Raw genomic sequence first — 16,326 nt, 5'->3', positions numbered from 1 at the left:
GCGACCCTGTGTGGTGGAGGCGCCAAAAAAAATAAGACTATGTTTGGGATTGGAATGTGGCGGTCAAAAAAAAAAGAAATAGGAGTGAAGCAGGAGGGGGCAGCTATATATGAGAAAAGGCATCGTATGGTTGATATATGCATAGAAGCGTGGAAGAAAATGGTAAATTGAGTGGTAGGGGACGGGCAGGGAAGAGCTGGAAATGGAGGAACAGGTGAGCTTAAGGGAATCGAGGTTAGCTGGGGGCATGACATGTACTCATGTCTTTGTTAATGATATGAAAATTTCAGGTTTTAAGTTAGTCTTTAGTGATTCAAAGTTACCACGTGCCAACTTGATTGCTTCAGGTGTAGACATTTAAACTTGTGTATGAGGTATGATTCCATATAGTTCATCTCGCGCGGTGAATGAAGATTTGTTTGTAGTACTATATAGGAGCCCTGCTTCATCATATATATGGCCGTGTTCATGGAAGTGATTGGCTACTGCTCTAGGTAAGTTGCGTTTTCTATCTGCGCAATGGCCTTTCAGTCTTGTATGAATTTGTTGTCCAGTCTCACTTATGTATTGTTTGCTAGTGGTATACTCTAGGCAGTAGCCTACATTGCTTGATATGCAGGTGAAATGCAAAGTTGCCTTGTGAAGGTAATCTGACACTGTACTTTTTACTGTAGTAGTAGATTTTATATTGGGGCATGTGTACTTATATATCCTTTTTCCAGGGACTGCATTTTACGCGAAAACAAATTGGTCATCGTTCGACGCAGGGCGCACCTGCATGTATAGGAAGTTTTTCAAATGTCATCGATGGTTCTATCAGTTGTCTGTTGTCACTGAAACTTGTGTAATCAGATAGTATGCGTGACACGAATTGTGTAGTACTTTCAGTAAGGTACATGGGCACCAGCGATTAGGCTGGAACATTTGACTGTTCTTGCAGCTATTCTGTTTGTTTGTTTGTTAATACTGTTAATCCCCCGGAGGGTCATTGCAGGAATGGAGATTGAATCAATATTTACAATACAACGAAGAATCATGCTGAACAATAAAGACAACGATAATAATAAAGGCACTGCTTATTTCACATATAGTATTTGCAGTAGTGATAATGCAAACATGATTGGACTCGTTGCGACCCACAGTGTGGTGTTATAGAACTAGCAGATCAGAACACTTCTTGGCCTGAATGAACTAGAGCATGCAGCTCGTTTATCTGTGTATGTTCTTGTTTTACATGCCCCAAGGTACATTGATTGGTTTTTTCTGCTTGCTCTATTACAATGTATATGCAATGCAATTTGTTTTTTGTACGTTGTATTCAGATGTATTGTACGCCCTGCCTGAATCAGATGTGTTGACATTGCTTGTTTTATTATTTTTCTCCACTCCTGTAATGGCCCTAAAGAAAGGGCTGACAGTATCAATAAAGAAAGAAATAAATGTATTTATTGAAGGAGAGGAAACCAGTGAATTGGGCGGACTGTTCCATTCCCTAATTACTCTAGGAAACTAGCTATATTTAATAGTGTCATTTCGAGCTAATGGTGGTTCAATACACATGCTATGTCTATGTCGGAAGTGTGCATTGGGTGATGATTTGAAGAAATCGGACCCATTAATTTAAGTTTATTATGAATGATGAGGAAGAGAACTTCTAATTTCCAATGTTATCCTAATTTCTAAAGCAGGAAAATTTGCATTCCAGAAGACTTGCACTCCGGATTGGTTGTGCTTTGCGTGTAGCATGCTTTTGTGGGCACGGGCTTGCCCAATAAATAGTTTCTTGATTCAGTTGTGCTTTTGTGTTCATTGTCGCTGCATCGTAACAAGCCGTTTGCATGTAGAGCACCTGAGGTGGCCAGGGGAACCTGATATCAGCTTCGTCTTTGTCCTTGTTTTGGCATGTACAAGGATGTCCTTGGAATTATCGGTATTGCATCTGTAGGCTATTCTGGGCGGGACAGGAAAGATTTTATTACGTTTCTGGTTGCTAGTGAGAATTGGGCAGTACTTATTTAGGATGTTGTTCACGTTTGGGAGTGCGTTTGAGAATTTACCAGTAAGAAGGTGAGTTGTTGGGAGTTTAGAGCGGGTCTTGAGGGCCTTGGCTTGCTCAAGTTTGGCTGCATCAGTGCAGGCTTTCTGAAGGGCAGTGTTTGGGTGGTTCCTATTTGATGAGGTTCTATGTAATCTCGATTTTTTTTTGTTTTCACTGCAAATGCAATGTAGTCGTGTGGCTTGGCCTTGTGAGATGGCTTGTTTACAATGTCTGGGATGACGGCTTGCATGTTCTAGGTATTCTTTCTCAAAAGATTTCCTTTGCAGCATTGTCTTTAGTGTCTCATTGTCTATATTGTTGTGTCCAGAATGTTTATGGCGCCCAGTTGAAGATTTCGATGTGTATTTTATTGTTGGGTGAAAATAATTTAGGAGTGTTACAAATTTATCTAGACTGTCCTGACCATGTGCCTATAATATAAGTATGTCGTCTATGTATTGTAGGTATGTGCGGGGCTTGCCTGTTCAGCGAGATAGGAAATCTATGTTTCTACAGTCCCCATAGATATGTTTGCATAGGTTGGTGCAAAAGGTGTAATTATACTTGTCCCATGTATATGTAGCTAGTAAGTTTCTTCAGTTTGAAGTAGTTCGTCTGTGGCGCGTGGCCTCCGAGATCGCGCCTGTGTGCTGCTTAGCATAGATACAGCGGCAACCATGGGGTGCTGCGACAAGCCCTCTCGTAGTAAGGCCCCTGTCTCGTAGGCGGAACGCTCTGACAACCGTGTGCTCCGATTGGTCTCTGTAAAAGACGTAGCTCTAGGCACTCAAGTGCCCATCTCGTGTTGAGAGCGTGCCGCGCATGCCTAAATTCGAAGTGGTGTCGTAAAGAGAGAAAGAGAAAAAAAAGGGAAAATGTGCAGCTTCTCAGCGGGGCCTTACACCCTTGCCCCCCCCCCCCCCCCCCCCCCGCCCTCAGTGTGGCTTCCAGCGCGATAGTAGAGACAAAAAGAGAGAGAAAGCTACCTCTAACTCCACTTGTACTTGAAGGATTCCAAATATGTTTGCGACAGGAGATTCCTGAGGTGGCGTCCTTTGATAGTGAACACATTCTATGATTAGTTTGGAAAGTGTTTCAAGACCCTTTAATATTCAGCCGTTTCCTGCCAACTAAACACATGCACAGTTTCAAAAGAAATACTTTAACAATGTAAAGTTATTATGGTTTCCTTTTGGTCCATCCAGCTGATGTAAACTGAAATTGTTGCAGAAACCGTCGAAGGTGATTGTGAAGATAAGCGACTAGGTTATGTGGGCTGCAGGAATCAGATGGCCACAATATTGTTATAGACCTCGAAACGGTGTCTGGTGAAGGTGACACGCATTGTAGAGATGTTTTGGTAGACCAAGACAGCTTAACGATGACGACGGTGTGACTCGATGATGGAGATGACGGTGCGACGACGATGACAGCATGACCAAGATGGCATAATGACAGTGTTACGACCAACGTCACGACAACGGCTGCGCACCTGGGCTTTCTCAACCACTCGTTTACTTCGAGGAGTCGTGGTGGTTTAATAAGTGCCAAAGAGCTCGGTGCCATTTGCTTGGGGCCCATCATGCCATGATGAATCGATACAAGCTAGACCAAATTTTAGTTCTCTACTCCACGGAGGCCAGATACTCACCCCGACCATCCACTTTAACATCATATAGATCCAACGCACTGTCGAAATCTGTCTAAGCGAAGCTAGGGTGAGCCGACAGAACGAAACTGTGCATCTCGACAATGTACACGCAGCGCACTCAGTCTCCATAACCATCAGCCTACTCAGTAAACCGATTTACACTCCTTAGGGTCCTTAAGTATGCAAATCCGTCTACACACTTAAAAAATTTCACACCCTTTGGATCATATCCTATCCCACAACAATAATCGTCGGCTTACCTGCGTTTCTTTAACACTGTGAGGCCAATACTTCCAAGTCACTAATGGCTTGCGCTTTATAAGTGTGACACAGCATTCTCGACAGGAAAGTAGTGAGCGCCGAGTTCTCAAGAAAGGCAACGCAAGCATGGCAGACGACGATTATCGTTGTGGGACAAGATAAGCCAGAAACGGTGTGAACTTTAAATGTGTAACTTACGCCCATAAAGGTGTAAGGTATACACTCTTAAGAAGGTTTGTACCCTTTGGGTATTACACTATTTAAAATATTTACACCCTTTGGGGCTTATCTTGTCCCACAACAATAATTTAAAAAATTACACTCTAAGAACAGTTCACACCCTTTGGCTTGCCCCTTCTGCCACACAAAAATAATCGTCATCTGTCTTGATGCGTTTCCTTTCTTTATCGCTGCGAGCCCGGAACTTTCCAGTAACGAACGGCACGCGTGTTATCAGCATAGAACAGTTTACACCCTTTGGAGTGCCTCTTCTAATAACGCGCGTGCCGTTCGTCACTGGAAAGTTCCGGGCTTGCAGCGATAAAGAAAGGAAATGCATCAAGGCAGATGATTATCGTTGTGTGGCAGAAGGGGCAAGCCAAAGGGTGTAAACTGTTCTTAGAGTGTAAATTATGGGGTTTTACGTGCCAAAACCACTTTCTGATTATGAGGCACGCCGTAGTGAAGGACTCCGGAAATTTAGACCTCCTGGGGTTCTTTAACGTGCGCCTAAATCTAAGAACACGGGTGTTTTCGCATTTCGCCGCTATCGAAATGCGGCCGCCGTGACCGGGATCCATAACAATAATCGTCATCTGTCTTGTCCGTATTTCCTTTTTTTAACACTGCGAGCCCGGTAGTTCCAAGTCACGAACACCTTGCGCATTATCAGCCTGACACAGCATTCTCGACAGGAAAGTAGCGAGCGCTGAGTTTTCAAGAAAGAGGAGATGCAAGCAAGGCAGTTGACGATTATCGATGTGCGACAAATATACACCCCAAAGGGTGCAACTGCTTTTAAAGTTTATCTTGTCCTAGAACAATAATCGTCATCTTGCCTGCATTTCCCTTTTTTTTTAACGTGCCCGGTACTTCCAGTTCACGAACGGCATGTCCGTTATCAGCACGCCATATCATTCTCGACAGGAAGGTAGCGACCGCTATTAGATTCGTCGGACGGTCCTACCGCTGTCGACCAGATGTAGGAGTCGTCGGACTATCTCGCCGCTGCCACCATTTGAAGGAGATTAAGGTCGTAGACAGGAACTCGGTGAACAGGATTTAATTGCAGGATTTACATTTTAAAACAGGATATACATTGGCTGCCTGGCGCGACTCCCATATGGAGCCCGCAAAACTAACATACAGCAAACAGTTTACGAGCACACAGCTCACTAGTTCATTTCTAGCATGACAAGGAGCACTCAGCTCCCGACAACGATCACGACACGAGCACACCTAGCAGCCGGCAAACGCTGCTTATAAGCTCTCCGCTTGACGTCATAGTTCGACGTCATCGTTCGGACGAGGACGGAGCAGGAATGGTCGGGAAGGTTCGTCCAAGCATGGTAAACTTGCCGCCGCCCCGCACTAAGGCTTCGGAGTCAACGACCTAGGGGAGTCGTTCCGCAGTGTCGTTTACGCCCACACACACGCAAACACACAGGTGCGAACTCATACACACAAAGGCTCCGGAGTGGACGACCGAGGGCTTCGTAGAACCGTGCTCCGTCTTGGGTGGTGCGGCCAAGTACCAATTTCCGGAGTTGATCGTGCGCCACGTGGCGGCCTGCCGACCGCAGCTCTCGGAAGGGCGCTTCGACTGGTGGGCTCGGAACGCGTGCAGCGGGCTGAAAGCTGGCACGTTGCCACCCCGTATGGCCATTCTTAACAGCTCCTCCATGGCCCGGAAAATCTCGCCTGGCCAGTGCAGGCAACCGCTGGGCAGGAAGAGAATGGCTGGCGAGCAAGATGATGGCTTTGCTCTCTGCAACCCCTGCGTACTTGGAATGCCTTCAACCATCTTACAAAAAACTGGCACAGAAGAGTCGACCCGGCAACACAATACCGCTCAGCGTTCGAACGCCCGGAATTAGCTGCTAACCAACCAGGCCTCCTATCACAATTTCCATGCAAGTCACTCAACTTGGATCCCAAATTTTGCCCCAAAATTTCGTGCCGCCAAAGCGAGCGTTCACGTTCCTCCTGAGTTTGACCAAACCCGACCGTCGCGCTGCACAAGAGTAAAGGTTTACGCAGAATTAAACCGAAGGCTTTCAAACACCAATACTCAATCATAACTTCAGCAGCATAACTTCGCGAACAGCCTGTTCCTACCCTATCACAGTGGCGTACTTATCTCATGTACTGCTGCCACTGAACCGTCTGGCCAACTCCACAGGTACGTCATCACAAACGCGCTAAGTTTGGGGTCCCTATTCCGAACACGTGCTTGCATCATACCAAGTTTTCATCCCGCTGACTCACATTTGTTCCTTTAGTCCACACAGGACACGTTCCTTAAACAAACAACCACACTTGCGTAACTTACGCAACACAGAGGAACCTTTGAACAAATGTGTCTTCTAATAACTAGCTCTTCGCACGCGTACTAGAGAAGTCAGAATACGGCTACCTTCGACACACACGAGCAACCCAGTCATAAACGTTCTGCTTCCTTCCGTCCACACAGGACACGCGCTAATGGACCTAAGAGCTCTTCTCAGTGCAAATCACACACTTACTGAAAATTCACGCGCTTAACCTTAGAAAATTCAAAAACACTTAAAAAGAAAGAAGGTTAAATAACACACACGCGCGTTACGATAGGCCTCTCACAGATAACCTTGACCCACAGGTTACTTACTCACACACACAAAAAAAAAAGAAAGCCTATATACTTATTAATGAATACCTCGCGAGACTACAGGTTTACATAAAACGCATCTTTCAAATCTCGGAGCTTCTCTAACGAAAACACAAACAAAGCTCAAACCTTACTTATTGAAAGAAATCCTAGTCTCAAATCGCGAAAATTCTCCGATGCTCAAAAAAATCAAACAAAACAACATGTTTCCCTACTACGGAAGCTCTCCTGGCCTCCCGTTCCCGATTGCTTACGTCTGACTCATACTTTGAGTCGGACCCGAGGTGGCCGCGGTTTGAAAGCTACTCTGGCTATCGGGGAACAACAAAAGGGCTGACTCATTATCAGCTCCCCCAAGACGTTACGGTCTCCTGCCGATTTGCGTCCTCGCGCCCCGCTTTCAACATGACCTCGACTGACCGCGTCGCTACCCACGAAACACAGAACCTCTTAAAAACTTCTTGAAACGGCTACAAACGGCTATAGACGTCTTGGTCTATGATAAGACTGAAAATAGAATTTCTTCTAAACATAACCTCAGCACTTGGAATATGCTAGTATATATTCTATCTGCGGCAAAACCCACTACTGGTGTCACTAGAGTCTGTTTTGGTAAACACATTCAGAATGTCTAACTCAAGAACTTTTCTAGATCTTTTTGTCTAAAAGTGCATAAAATGCCAAACGACGAGTTAAAAGTGCGGTTACCGTCGGCCGTCGGCGTTAGCGAATAAAACACGCCACAGACAAATCGAACTCGTTGGAAGCAACATAAGTTAATTGACTTTGATATTAAATAATTTGACACCAGAACTTCAACAATCAAGGGCGTGTTATTGTTTTCCATACGGGGCGCGCACACGACGCCTGGAAGCCATTCTATGCTCGCGCAGCAGGTATACTGACAGCAGCAGGAGCGAAACGCCGGCGTTGCAGAGCGGTGTCACAGAGCCACCGCGCTGCGATCACTTCGGCGACACAATCCAAATTTGTCGGACATCTCATTCTGTGCTGGAAACACTGGGAGGCAGGAAGTTTGAAAAAACGGCCACTGCCGCCCACAATGTCTCCGTCGTGGGCTGGTCGTGGGTTCGTTATGCCAGTTGTGCCGGTTGTGCGTCATTCTAAGCCGTTCTGTACATTTATACTGGATATTAATTGGAGTCATTTAGCTGTGCTGATGCTGTTTGCCGTGTGTTTTGCATCAGTGCTTCGTGACATCGGCTGTATTGTGTGTTTTCGCCGACGGCTTACTACCACAATGGCGGGATCTGCGTTCGCCGCCTTCGTGTCTCGGTGCGTCTTTGTACGTCGCACGTTCGGATAACACTATTTCCGGTAAGTGAAATACATAGCACTTCGTTTTTCGTCAACAATGTGAATATTTTTAGGTGTTACCCGCGACAGTTCTTGATATATGGGCTCTTCTGCCCTGCGAGTTTTCGTCATTACTTTTATACGAGGGTCTGCTTGTGTTCAGCCGTTCAGCACTACCGCGCTCCACGACTTCCGCAACACCAGTCAGAACTTTGCCCTGCTTGTTAGTCTTTGTGGTTAACGTAGCACGAACCAACCGAAAGGAGTGCATTCGAAGACGGTGCGCTGGCTGTAATGCTGAACCAGACTGAACTCGCCCTATTTTGTGTCCTTTTGTTCTTGCGTGTGCGCGCGTGTGTGTCATTGACTGTGCAGTTTGTAGCGTTCCCACTTTATAGCAAAACAAAAATATAACTGCAATGTTTCTTCATCTATACAATTTCAAATTAAATCGTCTGCTGATGTACAAATTTCACTTGTGTTTTGTTCTAAATAAGCAGCAAAACCTTTAACCTAGTAGGTGCTTCATCTGGGAGTGAAAACACGACAACTTGGCATTTATTATTGAATGACTGTGACTGGGTCACCTTAGTAGTAATTGCAAATCTGCCTTTCAACTGACTTGATGCTATCTTATTTTGTTTCTTTCACTCTATAGACGGCTGGACATCCTTCTTGTACCTTGGCGCTAGCTGGATGACGGGACCTCATCATGATCAGTGTAAGCCAATGTACTGTACCCTCTCTGGTCCTCCCAGTGCTTTTTATATGGGTTAAGGCCAGGGAGTGCTTCGTGGTAAAATAGCTAGTTGGTGTCTCACAAACGGGCATTTTTTTGCACTGGTCCATTATAAGCTGCCACTATTATAACCAATTTCTCAGTGCCAGTGTACATACACAGTTCTACTAATAATTAGTTTCCCTAAGCCTTACAAAATGTACCTGTAGGTAGTCAATGCTATGTAAGAACTCAAAAATTAACTCTGCTGTGTCATACAAGTATACCATACATGAGTAAAAATTTGCTACAACAGTGTACATTACACCTTGCTTCCCTAATGCACAAATGTATTCAAGCCAGTATTTGATTAGTTTGGTATTCTAAATGTTTTCTGTGTGATTTAGTTTCTTTACAGGAATTTACCGTACAGCATCAGCAAGCAGTCTAATTTAAGATTTATGTGTGCTGTAAAAGGTGCGCTTTGCCGCTAGAATTGATAAAACATGGGCCGAGGCTTCCATACAAGGACAAACTTCAATTTCGCTCTACCACCATCAGCACTTGGCTGGCACTTGCAAAATGAATCATCAGGTAGCTTGTGCCAGACTGTTTTTTAACCTTATTGTGAGGAGATCACAAAGTGATGTGTGGAGGCGCCTGCGTCTGAGATGTAGATTGCGCTGCAACATATGTGCGTGTAGAACAGGCATGATGCTCAGGGTTCCAGCAGTTCGCAGAGGTGCTTTTAAAATTTTGTCATAACTGCAATTTTACCTGTGCTGTTTTTTATCACCTATTTCAATAATATCATTGGAGGTGTTATCAGAATTTAGCAATCTATTTGCCCTAGCCCATTAGCCTGCCACATTTGCCTTTTCACTAGGTGGGAAATTATTCAGCATGGACCATTACTTGAATACACCTTTCTGTGTGCAGTGGCTTCTCAATTGCGAGTCAACATAAATTCTCAGAATTACCTGAGGCTATAGATGCACTGATGAATTTGCTACCTATGTGAATCACTTTGCACTTTCTTGCACAAACAGCATGTTAACACTTCCAAGACAGTGGGCAATGTTATCGTTTGATCACATCATGAGATACTTTCAATTTTGTGACGCATCATCCAAGGTGTTGCATCATTTGTGTGAGGTATTGCCCTAAACCAATTAGGGTCACATGAAAATATATCAACAAAAGTGATTGATCCAGCTAGGAGTGTTGCTTTGGAACACTACTTTATCACCAGTCCTCCTTTGCATGCTACCTGCTTACTCTGTACTGTGTCATGTTTAAGTTTGAAAAGAAGGCAACAGCTAGGCAGTGCAAAATGTCAAACTTGCTTTTAGTTTAACATTACAAAATGCTATTTAACTTTTTAATTAAGTTAGTACATCATTTACCTGCAGAGTGAATTACTGTTTTAAGCTGATTATATTTTGCAGGAAGCTTCTCAGACTTGTTTGACAGGTTGATAAGTGGCTTTTTAGCCACATAACACTATATAATAATTTAAAGGCTGACTCTGCTATGCAACTAATGACTATATGGCAGGAACAAGGTCTCCAAGTTGTGGCGCTGGCTAACACTCCCAGGGTTCTACTAGAACACATAAATACCCAAGAAAGTGGATGGGAAAACGACGCCGCTGTAGCTCAATTGGTAGAGCATAGCACGCGAAATGCGAAGGTTTTGGGTTCGGTTACCACCTGCTGCAATGTGTTCTTTCATCCACTTTAATTTCCATTAATTTATCGTTTATTTCATTTATTAAGCACAAGTAATTTCCCCTATGTTGTCCTTGGTGTCAGTGTTTGTTGGCTTCTTATGATAGGAAATGTACTAGTCATTTTAACATCATCGCATACATACCTTAAGATACCCATAATTTAAGAGAAAGGAGTGCTTAAATTTATTTTTAATGTGAGAAAACTTCTTACTTAGCACATATTACATATTGAAGTGCCAATTTCAATATTCCCATTTCCTCCCTCGCCTTCTTTTTCCTGTTCTGTGCAGGTATTGCTTGCCTATGTCTACAAGAACCATCACGCGTGGCCTGCAACAGCAAGCTTTTGTGGGCAGCAAGTGCTCTCCTACGAAGGCTGGCCTACTCTGGCAGCGGCAGCAATCATCTTCAAGATTTATCCATAATCACCTTTGCTGCTATTTGTCACTCTTGTTGATTACACTTTCTGCGTCTTTTCTAATTTATTAGGTAATAAAGTATGACTATGTGACATGGTGTGAAGTTGATGTCTTGCTGTATTTTCGCTTGCAATCATCTTTTATGCATGAAAAGCTCATCGTACAGTTTATAAAAAAAAATAACAGCATATTATGATTTATATTTCAGTTCTGGTAACATGCAACGTACAAGGAATTCACTAATGGATGATATGCCGAAGAACTGGCCATTATTTCTGCGTGATGCTGTGCAAGCATGTGGCGTTACTTACAAGAGGCACCCACAAAGTAAGTTACAATTTACTTTTAAATGAAGCATGGACATCAGAAAAAATATATTTATATTGCTAGTTAGAGTGGTTCGCAGAGTGTTTTTCCAGATGTGTACTATCCTTTATTTCTTAACTCATTGCAGCACAGTGTTCTGTTTCGTATACTGGTGTAATGCTATTGTGCCCCCTGTAGCTGAAACCAGGATGTAATTTTTGCCTGAACTGCAGCATCACTGACAATTTTTCTTTGCTAGAAGCTATTTCAATTTGGTGGAGACCCAGCAGGGCGAAGTTTTGTCAATAATGACGTGTTTCACGCAGAGATGCTCTTGTTTAGGTCAATGGGTGAACATTGGAATGATATCATCATACAATACAGATCTTGTTTTATTTGCAAAATAATTCTGACAAGCGGCATTCAATTGGTTGGTCTAATTAAAAAGCACTAATTGGCCAATGAGGTCGTACTACACTATTCCCATGGTTCACATCTGGAAAAACTACCTGTGCATCACTCTATCCGACAATATAAGCTTTCTTTTTCTGATGTCCATGCCTCGTTTAAAATAAATTGTAACTGTGGGCAAACGTCGTGTTACTGTAACAGCTGCCGCAAAAATTTGAGGGAATGTCTAACAAAAGTCTTCAGTTGTTCTCGTCAAGCTGTCCATTAGCCAACTTTTAGCGTAACGTTAGCAGGGCTTACTGAAGTACTTCTAGACGTCCATGGCTACAAAATGTCTTGATCAAGACAGCTACTAGGCGTTTGAATTAGCCGTTCAAGACATCTTTTAGACATCAAATAGCTGCTTGCGTGTTTCGTGGGTACTCCCCACCTGGTCTCGTCTTGCCACTTTGCGCTTCTTTGTACTGCACGCTGAGCTTCGAAGAGAACGACGGAACGACGAGGAATTTGACTGCCCCGTGCCCTTTGTCCGCGTCCGTGCAGAACAAGCTTCTCGGTCCCCCTTTGACCGGTGGCTCGAACGTTTTCGATGCGTCAACATCGTCAGAGACGACCGCACCTGTCTTTTCTCCGCGCCCTGCCCTCTTGGGTCTCTCGCCATCTTTGGCGGCGCTACATTAGTTACCGTCTTTCGGTCTTTACCGCGCTTCTTATTTCGGCGCTTTCTCTTTGCATTCGCTTTCATGTCGCCTTCTCGTGCCTCGTGCTGGCCGGTACACATTTCGTCGGCCCGGATCGGTCTCTTACCCGCACAGTCTGAGTGATTTACATTTAAATCTACTCTCACTTTGCCTCGACTGGCGGACAGCCCAACCGACTCTGGCACAATGCAGCAGGCTTTACTCGAGTTAGACAACTCGCACTCTTGCGAACTGCCCTCTACTACATTGTCCAGCTCACGCTGTGCATCTGCACACAGCCCGTCGGTATCGATCGCTGTCTCACGCGCACAGTCCGAATGATTAACAACTGAATCATCCCTATCTAGGCTATCTAGACTGGCGGAGAGCCGCACCGATCCCTGAACAATGCAGTTGTGCTCTCGTGAGCTACGGAGCTCGCCACCCCGAGAACTATTCTCAACTGCATCGTCCAGCTCGCACTTCACTTCTGCACGCAGATCTGACCTGACATGGGTGCTCGCGTCTGTCAAGTCCGTAGTATTCTGTACCTCGCTAACGACCTCGCTACCATGAGATGCGACGCACACGCGCGGTAACTGTGCCAATTTGTTCGCAGCTGGCCTAGCTGTCCCTACAGTCATCTGTTGGCACAGTACCTCGTCGCTCTCACTCTGGCCTTTAACGGCCTCTGTTGCCACTAAGGCTTCGTTAGCTGCTAGCACTTCGAGTTCACTTGTGAACGTGCTGCTACTCTCACAGGTACTACTACTTTCCTCGGCTTTTGAACAAAATCTGCTGTCTACTTCCTGCCACTTTCGCTGCGTCCAGCTTACAGATTTCTCCAGCCGCTGTTGACTTCGCTCGATTGACTGCTCAATACATTGAATCTCTTTGTTCAATGCATCAATGTACCGCCTCGTTACTTCTGTTAGGCCTGCTTCCTGTGTAATGCTTTTCAGTTCCTGCCTAGCTTTTTCCTGTTCTTGCTCAAATTCTTTCTGTTCTTGCCTAATTGCTTCCTGTTCTCGCTTCTTACTTAGAATTCGTTTGCCCATTTGCTCTATGAATTTCAAGTCATTCTCACTTTCGAGAATTGTCTTACGAATTTCTGATTCCGTCAAGTCCTCCTCTACGTTTACCTCTATCTCCTCACACAACCACAACAGGTCAGCCCTCGTCAAACACATTAGGACCATGGTCGCTACTTTAAGCTTTGGCTCTGCTGTCACACAATACTTGCTGCGATACCCACGCAAATCAAAATACAAGTAAAAGATCCCAGCGAATCAAATCCAAAAACACAGTGAAATTGAAGCCTGGTAAATCTTACAGCCAAAACCAAACGCTTACCCACTGAAGCAGCACCATATCACCAGTCCTTCCCCGCCGTATCCAGTCAGTTGCAAGAGGTGGCCAATCTCAAGTCGCCTCCAACTTGATCAGGATGCCGGTCGGTCACCATGTGCCAACGTCCGTCAGCTGCCGTTGCTGTCTCCGAGTCGTAGGCCGATTTACGAGCCGCAGGCCGATCTAGAAGCCGTAGGCTGATCCCACCGCTGCCACCAGATATTAGATTCGTCGGACGGTCCTACCGCTGTCGACCAGATGTAGGAGTCGTCGGACTATCTCGCCGCTGCCACCATTTGAAGGAGATGAAGGTCGTAGACAGGAACTCGGTGAACAGGATTTAATTGCAGGATTTACATTTTAAAACAGGATATACATTGGCTGCCTGGCGCGACTCCCATATGGAGCCCGCAAAACTAACATACAGCAAACAGTTTACGAGCACACAGCTCACTAGTTCATTTCTAGCATGACAAGGAGCACTCAGCTCCCGACAACGATCACGACACGAGCACACCTAGCAGCCGGCAAACGCTGCTTATAAGCTCTCCGCTTGACGTCATAGTTCGACGTCATCGTTCGGACGAGGACGGAGCAGGAATGGTCGGGAAGGTTCGTCCAAGCATGGTAAACTTGCCGCCGCCCCGCACTAAGGCTTCGGAGTCAACGACCTAGGGGAGTCGTTCCGCAGTGTCGTTTACGCCCACACACACGCAAACACACAGGTGCGAACTCATACACACAAAGGCTCCGGAGTGGACGACCGAGGGCTTCGTAGAACCGTGCTCCGTCTCGGGTGGTGCGGCCAAGTACCAATTTCCGGAGTTGATCGTGCGCCACGTGGCGGCCTGCCGACCGCAGCTCTCGGAAGGGCGCTTCGACTGGTGGGCTCGGAACGCGTGCAGCGGGCTGAAAGCTGGCACGTTGCCACCCCGTATGGCCATTCTTAACAGCTCCTCCATGGCCCGGAAAATCTCGCCTGGCCAGTGCAGGCAACCGCTGGGCAGGAAGAGAATGGCTGGCGAGCAAGATGATGGCTTTGCTCTCTGCAACCCCTGCGTACTTGGAATGCCTTCAACCATCTTACAAAAAACTGGCACAGAAGAGTCGACCCGGCAACACAATACCGCTCAGCGTTCGAACGCCCGGAATTAGCTGCTAACCAACCAGGCCTCCTATCACAATTTCCATGCAAGTCACTCAACTTGGATCCCAAATTTTGCCCCAAAATTTCGTGCCGCCAAAGCGAGCGTTCACGTTCCTCCTGAGTTTGACCAAACCCGACCGTCGCGCTGCACAAGAGTAAAGGTTTACGCAGAATTAAACCGAAGGCTTTCAAACACCAATACTCAATCATAACTTCAGCAGCATAACTTCGCGAACAGCCTGTTCCTACCCTATCACAGTGGCGTACTTATCTCATGTACTGCTGCCACTGAACCGTCTGGCCAACTCCACAGGTACGTCATCACAAACGCGCTAAGTTTGGGGTCCCTATTCCGAACACGTGCTTGCATCATACCAAGTTTTCATCCCGCTGACTCACATTTGTTCCTTTAGTCCACACAGGACACGTTCCTTAAACAAACAACCACACTTGCGTAACTTACGCAACACAGAGGAACCTTTGAACAAATGTGTCTTCTAATAACTAGCTCTTCGCACGCGTACTAGAGAAGTCAGAATACGGCTACCTTCGACACACACGAGCAACCCAGTCATAAACGTTCTGCTTCCTTCCGTCCACACAGGACACGCGCTAATGGACCTAAGAGCTCTTCTCAGTGCAAATCACACACTTACTGAAAATTCACGCGCTTAACCTTAGAAAATTCAAAAACACTTAAAAAGAAAGAAGGTTAAATAACACACACGCGCGTTACGATAGGCCTCTCACAGATAACCTTGACCCACAGGTTACTTACTCACACACACAAAAAAAAAAGAAAGCCTATATACTTATTAATGAATACCTCGCGAGACTACAGGTTTACATAAAACGCATCTTTCAAATCTCGGAGCTTCTCTAACGAAAACACAAACAAAGCTCAAACCTTACTTATTGAAAGAAATCCTAGTCTCAAATCGCGAAAATTCTCCGATGCTCAAAAAAATCAAACAAAACAACATGTTTCCCTACTACGGAAGCTCTCCTGGCCTCCCGTTCCCGATTGCTTACGTCTGACTCATACTTTGAGTCGGACCCGAGGTGGCCGCGGTTTGAAAGCTACTCTGGCTATCGGGGAACAACAAAAGGGCTGACTCATTATCAGCTCCCCCAAGACGTTACGGTCTCCTGCCGATTTGCGTCCTCGCGCCCCGCTTTCAACATGACCTCGACTGACCGCGTCGCTACTCCCCACCTGGTCTCGTCTTGCCACTTTGCGCTTCTTTGTACTGCACGCTGAGCTTCGAAGAGAACGACGGAACGACGAGGAATTTGACTGCCCCGTGCCCTTTGTCCGCGTCCGTGCAGAACAAGCTTCTCGGTCCCCCTTTGACCGGTGGCTCGAACGTTTTCGATGCGTCAACATCGTCAGAGACGACCGCACCTGTCTTTTCTCCGCGCCCTGCCCT

At 45.7% G+C, this 16,326-nt stretch overlaps 1 long non-coding RNA gene across 2 annotated transcripts; it reads left to right on the top strand.

Annotated features, from left to right (window-relative positions):
* The first annotated feature begins 7,630 nt into the window (after positions 1-7,630).
* Positions 7,631-11,099, top strand: LOC140218370 (uncharacterized). Of its 2 annotated transcripts, XR_011894647.1 has the most exons (3): positions 7,631-8,154; positions 8,792-9,445; positions 10,874-11,099. It is a non-coding gene; the product is annotated as an uncharacterized lncRNA (long non-coding RNA). The 2 variants fall into 2 exon arrangements; XR_011894646.1 differs by having other exon boundaries at positions 8,792-11,099.
* The last annotated feature ends 5,227 nt before the right edge of the window (positions 11,100-16,326 follow it).

This window comes from Dermacentor andersoni, chromosome 5, assembly GCF_023375885.2.
Source record: "Dermacentor andersoni chromosome 5, qqDerAnde1_hic_scaffold, whole genome shotgun sequence".
In the NCBI taxonomy this organism is placed as follows: domain Eukaryota; kingdom Metazoa; phylum Arthropoda; class Arachnida; order Ixodida; family Ixodidae; genus Dermacentor; species Dermacentor andersoni.
The sequence above is the reverse complement of the archived record's forward strand: the minus strand, read 5'-3'. Positions and strand labels throughout refer to the sequence as shown.